The sequence below is a fragment of the Mustela erminea genome, chromosome 17, assembly GCF_009829155.1.
Source record: "Mustela erminea isolate mMusErm1 chromosome 17, mMusErm1.Pri, whole genome shotgun sequence".
In the NCBI taxonomy this organism is placed as follows: domain Eukaryota; kingdom Metazoa; phylum Chordata; class Mammalia; order Carnivora; family Mustelidae; genus Mustela; species Mustela erminea.
The window spans coordinates 19,619,317-19,633,052 of NC_045630.1; the positions used below are offsets into that span (position 1 = coordinate 19,619,317).

The window sequence follows — 13,736 nt, forward strand, 5'->3', positions numbered from 1 at the left end:
ATACAATAAATATGGGGGCACTTGGGTGGCTCAGTGGATTAAAGCCTCTGCCTTCCGCTCAGGTCATAATCCCAGGGTTTTGGGATGGAGCCCTGCATCAGGCTCTCTGCTCAGCAAGGAGCCTGCTTCCTTTCCTCTCTCGTGGCCTGCCTCTCTGCCGACTTGTGATCTCTGTCAAATGAATAAATAAAATCTTTAAAAAAAAAAGATGCAATAAATATGAACATCCATGTAAACTTCACAGAGTACAGGAGTTGACAAATTTTCTTTAAGAAGAGAAAGACAGTAAATACTTCAAGCTCACAGGCCATACACTCTCTATTACAACCACTTCAATCTGCCTTTGCAGCAGGAAAGCAGCCACAAACAATATGTAAATAAATACACACTGCCGTAGGCCAATAAAGCTTCATTTACAGGAATAAGCAATGGATCTACAGGCTGTAGTTTGTCCATGCTTGATATAATGGAAAGGATGGAAATTGCAAGGAGAAACAGAAACACCAATAACAAGAATGCTAGCATACAACTTTTTTTTTTTTTTTTAGGATATTATTTTTTTAAGTAATTTCTACCACCCAGCATGGGACCCGAACTTATAACCCCAAGATGAAGAGCTGCAGACCATACCACCTTCAGGGGAGATGGTGCAAACAGTAGGAAGTAAATACACAGAGGATCTATAGAACACAATGAGAGAGAGAGAATATGCTCCCCTCTCCTGTGCATGTGGAACGTTCTCAACAAGTGACCAACAATTATACTACACGGAAAGCCTCCACAAAACTGAAAGGATGGATATAAACAACATTCTGCGATTTATAAGCCATAAAACCAGAAATTGGTATAAAATTAAAAAACCAAAAAAATTCCACTAAGAATTCTCTATTCAATAACTATCGAATGAAAGAAGTACCAATCAGTTTCAGAAATTCTAAAAAATGAACCGTGAAAACACTACGTGTCAGAATTTTTAGACACAGTTAAAGCAATGTTTCCAGAAAGATTCAGTTTTACACCCATCAGTTCATACAAGTAAGTGGGTTGACTTCCTGCAAGGAAGCTAGGAAAAAAAGCAACAAAACAAACAAGCATAAAGAAATTAATAATAAAGGAAGATAGTCCAGAAGCATAAAACAGAAAAGGGATAGAACTAATAAATTAAAATTCTGCTTTAAAGAAAAAAAACTTTTATTTTCGTAAACTCCACTATAATTAACATACAATGTTGTCTTAGTTTCAGGCATATAATATTGTGTCTCAACAATACTCTGCTTGGTGCTCACTGTGATATGTGAACTTTCAATCCCCTTCACCTATTTCACTTATCTTCCCACCAAAATCTCTAAAATTTTGCTCTTTTTGAGGAAAATCAACAAAGCAACCCTTTATTCATCTATCAAGACAACACGATGTATAAAATAAGAATTGCCAAGGATGAAGGGAATATGACTGACATGGAAGAAATTATTGAATTACTTTGCACAACTCAATGAAAAATAGATTTGAAAACTCGATATAATGGAGGATTTTCGGGTGCCTGGGTGGCTCAGTGGGTTAAAGCCTCTGCCTTAGGCTCAGGTCAAGGTCCCAGGGTCCTAGGATCGAGGCCCGCATGGCGGGGGGGGGGGGGGGGGGGGGGGGGGGGGGTGTGTCTCTGCTCAGCAGGGAGCCTGCTTCCTCCTCTCTCTCTGCCTGCCTCTCTGCCTACTTGTGATCTCTCTCTCTGTCGAATAAATAAATAAAATCTTTAAAAAGAAAAAAAAAATGGAGGATTTCCTAGGAAGATACATGTTAGCAAAACTGACTTCAGGAGAGATATAAAACTTGAACAGAACAATTACCAAGGAAGAAATGAAGAAAGAGGAAAAAGGAAATAGGCCCAGATGGTTTCACGGGGGAATTCTAACAGCTTTCTTAATAGACTAGATAATTCCAATGTTATGTAGCTTGTTCTCCAGGGTGTAGGAGAAACAAATGAAAATTCCAAGTTCTTTTAATAATGCAAGAACAATATTAATATCTAAACCTGATGAAGAAACACACACAACTACAGACCAATATCTCTTAAAGAATATGCTGCAAAAATCCTAATAAAATATTAGCAAACAGAATCTAACATCCTAATTAAGAAAATATTATACAGCATAGCCTAGGCTCGTTCATTATAAAAGGAAATCCATTAATATAATTCACTATATTAACCGAAGAAAAAGCATATAATTACTTCTGTAAATGCTAAAAAGGTCTTTAATAAAATCCAACATCTATTCCTGATTTTTAAAAACCACATTGAATAAAATTAAAACAGGAAGGAAGAAAGGAAGGGAAGAAGGAAAGAAAGCAGGGAGAGTAAACAGAAGAGTCATGGAAAGACAGAGGTGTCTGAGACTCTTGAAAGGGAATAAAAATGCTTAGAATTTATGGGCAATTTAGCAGTCCCTCCTGGAAGGAAAAGCCAGGGCCATTCTCAGCCGTAGTGGTTCCCTGGGAACGTGGCCTTGATAAGAGCAAATGAAGAAGTGCAAACAGTGTTTGCTTCTTCCATATACAGGCAATTTCAGTAAATAGGATCTTGTTAAATCCAATCTGTGATGGCTTTTGTTCTTTCTATTTGAGCTTTTGGAAGTCACAGTTCTGCCAAAAGTAACAGAATCTTTAAGGGAGAGAATATTCAGAAATGTTCAAGAGAAAAAAAATAAATTGTTAAGCAAAGCAGAGTGGAGCCCCATGTTACAGAGGGGGTAAATTTCTATAAAACACCAAGTAACTCAAACCTACATAATTAAAGTCATAGGGTATAGAAAAATGGGGGATAGAAGTATAGGACTAATTGAAGATTGCTTTATAAAATCGATAGTTGAACTAAAACTAGCCTTACTGAAAATATTATTCCAAAAAATAGAAGATTAGGAGCTGATACCAATTGCCAATTTAATCTACCTCCTTTTTTTTTTAATATATAAGATTTATTTATTTATCTTGGAAAGAGAGAGAGAGAGAGCATGAGTAAGAGGGACAGAGGGAGAGAGAATCTCAAGCAGACTCCACACTGAGCACAGAGCCCACCGTGGGGCTCGACACCAACCCAAGATCATGATCTGAGCTGAAACCAAGAGTTGGAGGCTTAACCGACTGAGCCACCTAGGCACCCCTCGATCTACTTTCAAGTCTCTTCTGGAAATCAGATTAGAATCAGTCCCTCCCTTCAGAACAAGGTCTAGGAGGGAAAAGACCCACGGGCCCACCTGGAAATTCTACTACCTGGAGAGAGAAAGCAGTACTGTGTGTGGCTGGTGTTGAGGGACAGCAGGTGAGCACTTAGGGACAAAAATGGGGTAACATAAGGAGGCAGGAAAGTGGGCCAGAAAGCAATGTGGGAAAGGGCCACAGGCTTCATCTAGCTTGTGATTCTACTAAGAAGTGAAGAATGTTAGTGGCAATCGCATCCACTGTGACACAGGGCCCCCCGCCACCCATGCCCAGCGAAGTAGCCATGAAGGGCACTTGGAAAGTCAAACCACTCATCTCACTGTAGGAAGCACTTAGAGAGCAGTTCCTGAAACCAAGAATCAGCCCAAATGCCCACGAGTCACTGCTCAACATATTATGAGCAAGAGTAAATTAAAACAAAACAAAATTTAAAATATCTTGACTGCAGTATTAGCTAAAAGTTATGGGAAATCTACATTGTTCCCCAATTGTTATGAAGAGTGTAGAAGAATTCCTACAGCATCTACTTCTTCCCTTTGTTTCTGGTTGTTCATTACGCAGGACTTACACAATGAAGGAAAGGCACCACCGCTTCGAAGCCCTTCCTCATCATTTTAACAAAGTCAGTCTCACTGTATGAAATTTATTTTCCACCTGTCCAGACTAAACAACTCCAAAGTCTGCCTAAGGATCCACGATTCACAAACATCCTTAGACCAGAGCTGCTTGGGTGTATGCAAAGACAGAGACGTCTCATTAAGAAGAGAAGCACCGTTTCAAAATCCTCTCCCGGAGTGAAAACAGTTTCCTATTCAGGTACTTCCCCAAATTCTTAAGATGTTCTTTGTTCTCAGGCTTCCCGGGAAATGCACAAATCCTCAGGCTGTGGTCGGAAGTCCAGGGACACCGGGGTTTGATGTGTGGGGCCGATCTCCGGCGCTGCCCCACGGGGAGAACAGCGCTGACCCCACCAGCCCACTGAGGAAGACTAGCGTTCCCGCCTCCAGACCAACTGCCCTGCCCCTCCACTCCCCCAGCCCAGCAAATAAACAGAAATCCAGGCAGACTCTTCTTACTACTGTTTTTTTCATCCCTCTGACCAAAAAAAAAAAAAAAAAAAATTTAAAAAAGAAGTGTTTCTCTTTGAATACATAATCACAAAAGCAGGCAGGCGCTGGTCTACTTGGAGAATTGGAGAGAGAGATAGCAAAGGCCCAGATGTGAGGTCTTGGGAGGAAACAGGAGGTTTTATGAACAGCTCCATTTTCAGAGCCCTGGAGCATAGCACCAAACAGGGTGGTGCTGTCCTTCTGGGAGTTTCCACAAGGAGCTAGGTGCAGGCAACAGTGAAGCCAAGAAGGACTTTTCCATCAAGCTGAGAGGCTGAGAAGACAGAATGTGTGACTCTCTTCGGGGAAGTCGAGGCATCTCTCCCAACTGAGAACTCCTTCCAGTCCCATAGAATAAGAGCCTCGGGTTGGCTAGCATCCTCCATCAGACCGGGAAGGACACCCTGCAAGATACCAGACATCACTCAGGGAGTCCTTGAAGAAACCCAGTGATGTGAAGAGACTTCCAGAGAGGTGACGTGCAAGTGACTGACAGTCGCTCGTCAAACTGGAAAACCAGGGCTTGTGGAAGCACAAGCAGGCCCTGGCGGGAAGAACACACTCCCTGGAAGCGAAGCCTTTGGATTTTGCCACGGTGCTCCCTGCTGAGGGGAGGCACACTTAAATCAGCAGCCCCCTCCCTCTCTTCCCTGGGGCTTTCTGGCTTGGGGTAAGACAGCGAGGTGAGCTCAGCTCTTGAGCCCAGCCAGTCCTCACATGATGGAAACTTCTCTGCAGGCCATGATGCGACAGTGGCTTCCCTCTACTTCTAACAAGCACCAGGCCACTAAGTGGTCGCCCTCCACCTTTGGCAGAGCCGTGGACCCTATATGCCCGCTGTGCTCGTGGTCAGTCCTCTCTCTGTGCATTGGTCCTCGCTGGTAGCGAGTGTTTGCAATGGAAAAGCTGGTAGACACAAGTGGAACATCCGCTTGGCCTCAGAGGGAAGTCTGGGCCATTACTCACCATGATGCTGGCCTGCCCATCCATTTTCTCTTGGATTCTGCTTCTAGTTCCTGTCTCCTCTTCTCTAGCTGTGCCCATCAGCAAAGGCCTGTGAGTCTCAGGTTCAAAACCAAATTAGGACTTAGGTAAACCCAGACTGTAAATGCCATCAACAGCCGGGTGCAGGGCATCTCCTTGGTGAAGGAAGTTCCCCGGGGCCAGCAAGGGCATTGTCACTGTCACAAGGAAAAGTGAGAGCTCATGGAGCAGACCAGTAAATAAACACGTCTGCAGGATGATACAATTTTACTACTTGGTGGTGCCAGAAAAACAACACTGCGATTTCTCTGGCAATGTCTTGCACACACTGACATTTCTCCTCGTTCCAGAAGGTCAGTTTTCATTCCTCAGTCTTGGCTCTTACACTAACAGCCAACTTGAAATAATTAGAACAGACTCATTTATTTTCCTTCTGAGCTTGTGAGGGCTAAGTGCAGCACTGGGGAGCGTAGGGGCCCTGGATCCATGTTAAAGATACGGGCGGGCTCTCTCAGCAGGGAACCTAGATGCTGAGAGCACGGTGCTCCTGATAACGTCCCTCTGCACTAACCCTCCGGCTCCCTGGCCACCCCAGAAAGCCTAGACTTTTGAGGAGACAGAACCAGAGGACTGCACTCAGTGGGCCAGAACAAAGGCAACGCTGAGCAGGGTCTGCTCTTTGCTGCCCCAGAACCTGCAAAATACAAAGGCCCCAGAGGCTCACGGGAAGGATGATGGAATGAATAACAAGATGAGTCATTGCCTCAATGATTCACGCCATGACTAGTAAGTTGGCAAAAGTGAATTTTCCAACATGGAACTTCAAAGCCCGAACTACCCTCTTAGCTGCCTCTTGTGTTCATCCAGCAAGGAGAGACTCATGGGGATAGAACATAAAGAGCCCCCACCCAAAAATAAGGCTCCCCTTTTTGAAGCAATGAGTGAAATTAATTTTCTAGAAAGCTCATGTCATCAAGTCCTACCACTTTGGTCTCTGCTCTCAGGCAAAGCCTCACCAGCAACTATTCTGCCAAGAGAAAGAGCTAGGCTTGGCCACTTGGCAAAATATGCTGATGGATTCTTGCTTCTTGGTTACTGTGTAGAGTTGTTTAAAGATCTAGAATCATCTGCTGGGTGAAAACTAGATCTGGGTACAATTTAGGATATGGACATGGACTGGGGAGCTGCGGATTTCTCCCAGCAAAAGCCTTTTCCTAGGTCTCACCAAGGGTATCAGCAGCAATTCTTCCTAATGAACTAAGAAATCAGGAAAACTCACTTCTCACGAAACCCTTCTGACCAACAAAATAAATGTTTCTATTCCATCAACGTCCCTCCTCGATATGTTCCATTTTAATCCCAGAAACAATCATAGGCCTTACACATCTGAAGACTGGCTAGGAGTGATGTTAAAAAAAAAAATCTGTTTCTGGAAATGCAATCAAGCAATGAATCAATTTCATTCCTAATGGATAGGAAAGAGAAATGGTAATAATTGCCAACTGACCAGTTAAAAGTTAATTCAAGGCCCAATACATAGTATTAAATTGAAAAAGAGCTTAATTAAACTTTACAAATGAGCCATTCCTTGACAATTTGGTTCTGAGATACAGTCTGCCTCTCTCAATGTCAAGAACCCCTCACCTGTGTGTCATGCACTCTCCCATGTTGAGCCCTATAATTAGCTCAGGTAGCATTATTTTTCTCTCTCCATCGTATAGAAGAGAAAGCTGAAGATGGAAGGCAATGACTTGTTCAAGTCATGCAAATAGCGGATCTTAGAGCCTGGACTTTTCCTTTCAGAGCTGGGATGCCCCACACAACCCTAGTGCAAACTCCCCTACCACACTCACCCATAAAGATTTCAAGTACAGCTGGAGGATTGGAACGAATTCTCTGTCTTGTCAAGGACATTAATCAACAGGACCAGAGTGATCATCTCAGAATGAAAGGAGGGACTTGTCCCAGCAGGAAACAAAGCAAGAAAGTGGGAAGATCCATTAGTTTTTGAGCTTTCTTCTTAACTGAAGTACAGTTGGTGCACAATGTTACCTTGGTTTCGGGTGTACGACACAGTGATTCAACAACTACATGTTACGCTGTGCTCGCCACAGTACAGCTAACATCGGTCACCAAGCTTTGTTGAGGTTTGCTACAGCATCATTTTCCTTGGAGTCAAAACTCTTGGAATTCTATGCAAATATCAGCGGCGGTGTCTGAGACAAGATAAATATGTTTCTCATCTGTGTAAACACTCTTTTCCCTGTGTTTCTTCCCCTTTGCCCTTTGTCTGTTCTTCTCCCCGCTCTTTTTCACCCACTCCTCATTTCCTTTTTTCTCTTCCTTGCTGGATTTTCCAGATCTGTTGAGTTTTTTCCTATGTGAGTGTATCCTAAAGAAATGGAATTACTTGTGGAATATATTCCTGCCATGTCAACAACTAGAGTCCTGATACTAAAGAGAAGACACACAGGACCTAGGGACACATTCTCCAGGAGCCCTAAAGCTCTCCAGCACCCAAACACCTTGGGTTGGAGGCGATGCCTGAAACCTGTATTACACAGGGATTCTCTGCCCATCCTCTGAGCATTGTAATTAACTCGTCCTCTGTCTCTCTCCATTGACCAGAGTCTCTTCCGCAAGGATAGGAGCATCCCAGCACCTAAGAGAGTTGACTGTGTAAAACAGGCACTAATCTGGGCCTGGTGAATAAATGAATGAATGAAGAATTTAATAAAACTTTCCCCAATCCAACCCAAATATCCACGAAGGCCGAGCACAGATAACGTCAAGGAGTGAAAGGGACCGTGTACGTATGAGCTAACACTGTGAGAGAAGAGACACCTGCAGGCTCCACTAGATTGTTGCCATGTTAGAATGTGTGTCCAGAAAGGCTAGATTTTCTATTGTTTCAAAAGGAGCTAGATATCTAGGTTTTAGAGATAAATGTCTGCTGATATCCTGTAAGAACTCTCAGGGTGAATGCCATGATCAATTTCCACCATACAAGGGACCTCTGGAAACCAGGGACTTGGCACAAAGGCCACATTAGGTCGGCTCTTAACCGCCACAGTCCATCCATCTGTGCACATTCGGGACACATAGCTCAGTAATTAAATATTTCAGATATGGCCGGGAGGGTACCCATGCCACTCCCCTGTTTTCACAAACACCGAAAGCATTTTCAATAAAAAGGGAAAGACAAACATGCAACGGGCTGGGCAAGGTCTAAATAATTCTCACAGTCAAATCGTAATAGAATCAGAAAAAGAAGGCTACGGCCACCACCGAGTGAGCATAAGGGTGCACGCCTCACAAACACCACACAGAACCTCTTTTTGCATTGCACCAGAGGCACATTTATTGCTCACTTTTTTTTTTTTAAAGATTTTATTTATGTATTTGACAGACAGGGATCACAAGTAGGCAGAGAGGCAGGCAGAGAGAGAGGGGGGAAGCAGGCTCCCTGCTGAGCAGAGAGCCTGATGAGGGGCTCGATCCCAAGACCCTAAGATCATGACCTGAGCTGAAGGCAGAGGCCCTAACCCACTGAGCCATCCAGGCACCCCTTACTGCTCACTTTTAAACATAATAGCTTTTCTGAGATAGAATTCACATATCTGACATTCACCCAGTTAAAACATACAAATCAATGGTTTTTAGTATATTCACCAAGTTGCACAACCAGGGCCATGATCTAATTTCAGAACATGTTCATCACCCCCAAAAGAAATCTGTACCCACTAGAAATCCCTTCACCTTCTCCGGCCCCTCCTAACCACAGGTCTATTTCATGTCTCTAGGGATTTGCCTCTTTTGAACATTGCCTATAAATGAAATCATACCATTGTGGCCTTTGGCGTCTGACCATTTTCATTCAGCATGTTTGTAGGGTTCACATACAGCATGTGTCAGTAACTTCTTTATCTTTATTGTCCAGGTAATACTCCATGGTACAGTGCATACTACATGCCACAGTGTGTTTATCCATCCATTATTTAATGGACATTTGGGTTGTTTCTACTTTTTATTGTAATTATTGCTGTCATGAACATTCATAGATGAATTTTTGTGTGAACCCATATTTTCATTTCCCATGGGATTGCTGCCTCCACTTAAAATATTATGGAAAATGAAGAAAATGTCTTTTCTTTTCTTTTCTTTTCTACCACCTGTGGACTGCCCTAGGTCCCAGGCACTGGGCGTTTTACCTATATGACTCTAATCCTTCCGTTAATTCTCAAAGAAGGTATTATCCTTATTTTACAGAGACAGAATGTGAGGCCTCGAGGCTCTCTCCCAAAGCTTATTCTCTCTCCACTTATACTCCGTCTCGGATAGGTATTTTTCTCCACTTCTGAAATTCTCAGCTTTTGTTCCAACGCAGCCAAGAGTGACACTTTACTCTTGGGGATCCATGTACTGATTTCAGGTGACAGGAGCCGATGGGACGCAAGAATGTGGGGGCGGGGGAGCGTACACAGGAAGGGGCGGGTCTCGGCAGACGAGCTGAGCCGGGCAGATGCCACCAGTGTAAACAGTCAGCCTTCGGGCCTGGCAGGGCGATGCCCTGGCGAAACACCGAGCCCATGAACCATGAGGTCATGATGAACGGAGGCCAGGGTGACCACAGAGAGAGTCACAGCCCGAGGACTGGGCTTGCTAAATGAAGCGCTATGGAGGACCTCGCCCTTGGAGCCACTCTGAGTGTGGAAAGGAAAGCTGGCCGGACTGGGCTCGAAATGGGAAGGCGAAGTGGTGGTTGGAGTGGAGAACCAGGAGAAAGCGGAGAGAAGTGTCCGTGTTCTACGCAGAAAGGTTTAGTTTGGTTCATTTGTTTCTGTACTTAAAATTATGACAGGAAATACTTGAGTCACCGTTGATTCTGAGTTACTTGACACTATTATTTGATGAACCACATTCTTTTTTTTTTCCAGTTTTTTAAAATACATAGTTTTTATTTAAATTCAATTAACATATAACGTATTATTAGTTTCAGAGGCGGAGATCAGTGATTCACTAGTTGCATATAATTAATATATAATAATTCACATATAATACCCAGTGTTCATTACATCAGGTGCCCTCCTTAATGTCCATCACCCAGTTACCTCATCCCCTCCCCCACCTCCCCTCCAGCAGCCCTCAGTTTGTTTCCTATGATTAAGAGTCTCTTACGGTTTGTTTCCCTCTCTGCTTCCACCTTCTTTTATTTTTTTCCTCTCTTCCCCTATGATCCTCTGTTTTGTTTCTTAAATTCCATTTATCAGTGAGAGCATATGATGGTTGTCTTTCTCTGATTGACTTATTTCGCTTAGTATCATACCCTCTAGTTCCATCCATGTCATCGCAAATGGCAAGAGTTCATTTCTTTTGACGGCTGAGTGATCTTCCATTGTGTACATATACCACATCTTCTTTATCCATTCATCTGTCGTGGACATCTGGACCCTTTCCATAGTTTGGCTATTGTAGACATTGCTGCTTTAAATACTGGGGTGCAAGTGCCCCTTTGGGTCACTACAGTTGTATTTTTGGGGTAAATACCCAGTTGTGCCATTGCTCTATTTCCATCTTTTTGAGGAACCTCCATACTGTTTTCCAGAGTTACTGCACCAGCTTGCATTCCCATCAACAGTGTAAGAGGGTTCCTCTATCTTTGCATTCTCACCAACACATGTTGTTTCCTGAGTGACTAACCACATTCTTAATCAAGTAAAAAAGTATGAAGTCAGGAGACATGGCTCTTCTGCCAACTAGCTCTATAACCTGAATGAATTTACTTGAGCTCTCCGTACCTTGCTTTTCCATCTGTAAAATGCAATAATGACACCTGTTGCACATATCTAGCTCAGTGACTTATTGTGAGCAGCCAGAGGCATGTGAAGGAGCTTTCAAGAACACTTTGTTTCAAGGCTGGCCTTTCCCGCACTGTCCCCAACACCCACATGCACACACACACACACACACCCTCAAATAAACCAGACAGCCTGTTGAATAGGTTCCTGAGATGCATCCAACAAAGTTCAACACATGCATTTAAGGTGAACAAAGCAGAACTATCACAATCCACCATTTTTTCTTTAAGAATAAAAATACACCCTCCCATTGAAATACAGAGAACATGAAAGAACAGTGTGGCAATGACTACTAATTGTCTCAGTATTGGCCTTCCTCCTCTTCCCTAGGAATAGGATATTTAGCTAAGCCTGTGACATCCAGCTTAAGGAGTACACTGCAAGCTCCACAACGGCCAGGTTGTTTGCTCTGTTCACTGCTCTATCTCTAGTACTTAAAAGACTGCCTCAGACATAGTATGTGCCCAACAATTATCTATGGAATGGTTCCTTTCTTAGCAAATTTCTAACCTAAGAAGAACCATGAAAACCCTTGCATGCCTCTCTCATTTGATAGACACCTGTGTATCTCCTATGCATCTCGTCTGTGCCAGGCATCATGACACCTTCTGGAAAACAACACTTTGTCACTGATGTTAAGGTACTCTTAGTTCCTCATAGTTTAAAAGAAAATACAGATGTATAAATAATTGTAATTTGGTATAATGTTCCCCAAAACGGCTACATAACAAGGTGGCCAAGTGCCAGAGAGGAGGGAGTGGTTGACAAGAAGGGGAAGGTCAAAGGATGAGAAGGCTTAATGGAAATTTGAAGGATAAGGAGATGTTTATAGAGATGTGGAAGGTAGACTGAACATTCCAGAAGAAGGAATAATATGTGTGGAGGCAGAGAAGCATGCAAACACAGCATGACGTGTTGGCACAGCCACGTGTAATTTTCTTGGTCTACACCTTACAGATCCAAGGGATTAAGTGGCTGCAAATTGTTAGAGATGACCGTTTTGTCATGGGAATGGGAGGAACAGTGAAGACGTTTGTCCCACTTTTCTGGGTCCCCAGCATCTGGGCCCACTTGAAAAAAATAAAATGGGTGAACAACTCTCTGCATAAGATATTTTGCCACATTGTGACAGGTAATACCTTTAGCATCTACAGAAGGATGCTGTAGAATCTATTTGAATTCCTCAAAGAGCACGCTCCAATTATATATGAAGTGCTGGTCCACTTCATTCCATTTATGGGCGCAGGTTCTGCTGCCATACACGAGGGGTTTTCTGGGAAAAGTGTCATCTCTAACATTCTAACCCGTTTTCTTCAAAACTTCCTTTATACTTCTCAGTCCATGTGTCCAAATTTCCGACTCCAAAACAGTGCCCAGTACGTAGTAAGCGTTTAGCCTGTGCTTGTCGGGTGACATGGGTAAATAAATGCTTGTGGAAATGACGACAAAATAAAAACACGGTGCCCATACTTATTAAGAGTCTACCCCTTAAGCAAAACAAGCGGCAAACATAACAGCATTAACACTACACCTGTATAAAGCACTTCGATTTCCGCCCGCAAATTCATCAGACGTCTTCGAGCTGTCATACTTGTTTCCCCATTGAAAACACTGGACTAGGAACATGAACAAAGTTGGGAAGTGTCCAGCTTGCAAACTGAATTCAAGGCTGTTTTCCCACAGAGTCACCTAGACTAAGAACTTGGCTCTAGTTGACGAAAAATCTCTGTCCGGTCCATCCCGGTTACCCGATACCTGCCGTCTTGGGTCCAGGAATAACACTCCGGCCCGCTCAGGGCTGGGAGAGGAAATGTTTGTCTTGAATTTACCTGCTTTGAATAGTGTTAAGTCTGGCCTCCCCACATCACTTGGTTTGCGGTTTCTTTTAGGGGGCGTGGGGTCAGGGACCACTGTTTAGCAGGTGTAAGACCCAGGCTCATATTTTATACTCACACCCATGCAAGTCAAGAGTTCTCAGAAATATTTTGTAGGAGTTTTGAGTTCTTTGACTCTTATTCATGCTGTCAGAGGCAAACAAGAGGCTAAGCAGGAGGATGGTATTTTTTTCCCCATCTTTATTATGGAAAACTGCTGTTGGAGGGAAGGAACGTTCTGTGCTCCTAACATTTCCAGGGTCTGTGTGGCTTTGCAACAAGCTCCTGACGAGGCAAACATGCACAAGTGCACAGTGCATGGATGTTTCCCTACTGCCTTGATTTCCCACCACAGTTTGGCAGAGAGGGACAGCAAGGCAAACTGCGGAGCCCCGAGCGGGGACCCTTGCGTTGTAACATCTCACTGAATCCTCACCACAATCCGATGACATGGTGGTCTTCTTAGCCCCGCTATAAAGATGAGGACACTGAGCCCATGAAGGGTCCCAGGTCTCAGAGGGCGGGAAGAGTGAGAGCCAAGCCTGAAAGCTGACCGGCCTCAGATACTTGTGAAGCCCTATTCTAAGAGTCTGCTTTTATTTATTTATTTTTTTTTTTATTTCCAGCATAACAGTATTCATTATTTTTGCACCACACCCCGTGCTCCATGCAATCGGTGCCCTCTATAATACCCACCA

General features: G+C 43.5%; 1 protein-coding gene across 2 annotated transcripts in view; it reads right to left on the reverse strand.

The window, feature by feature from the left end:
* Nucleotides 1–13,736, reverse strand: part of COLGALT2 (collagen beta(1-O)galactosyltransferase 2) — a 102,782-nt gene that overhangs the window by 43,870 nt on the left and 45,176 nt on the right. The gene's annotated exons all lie outside the window — the stretch shown is intronic.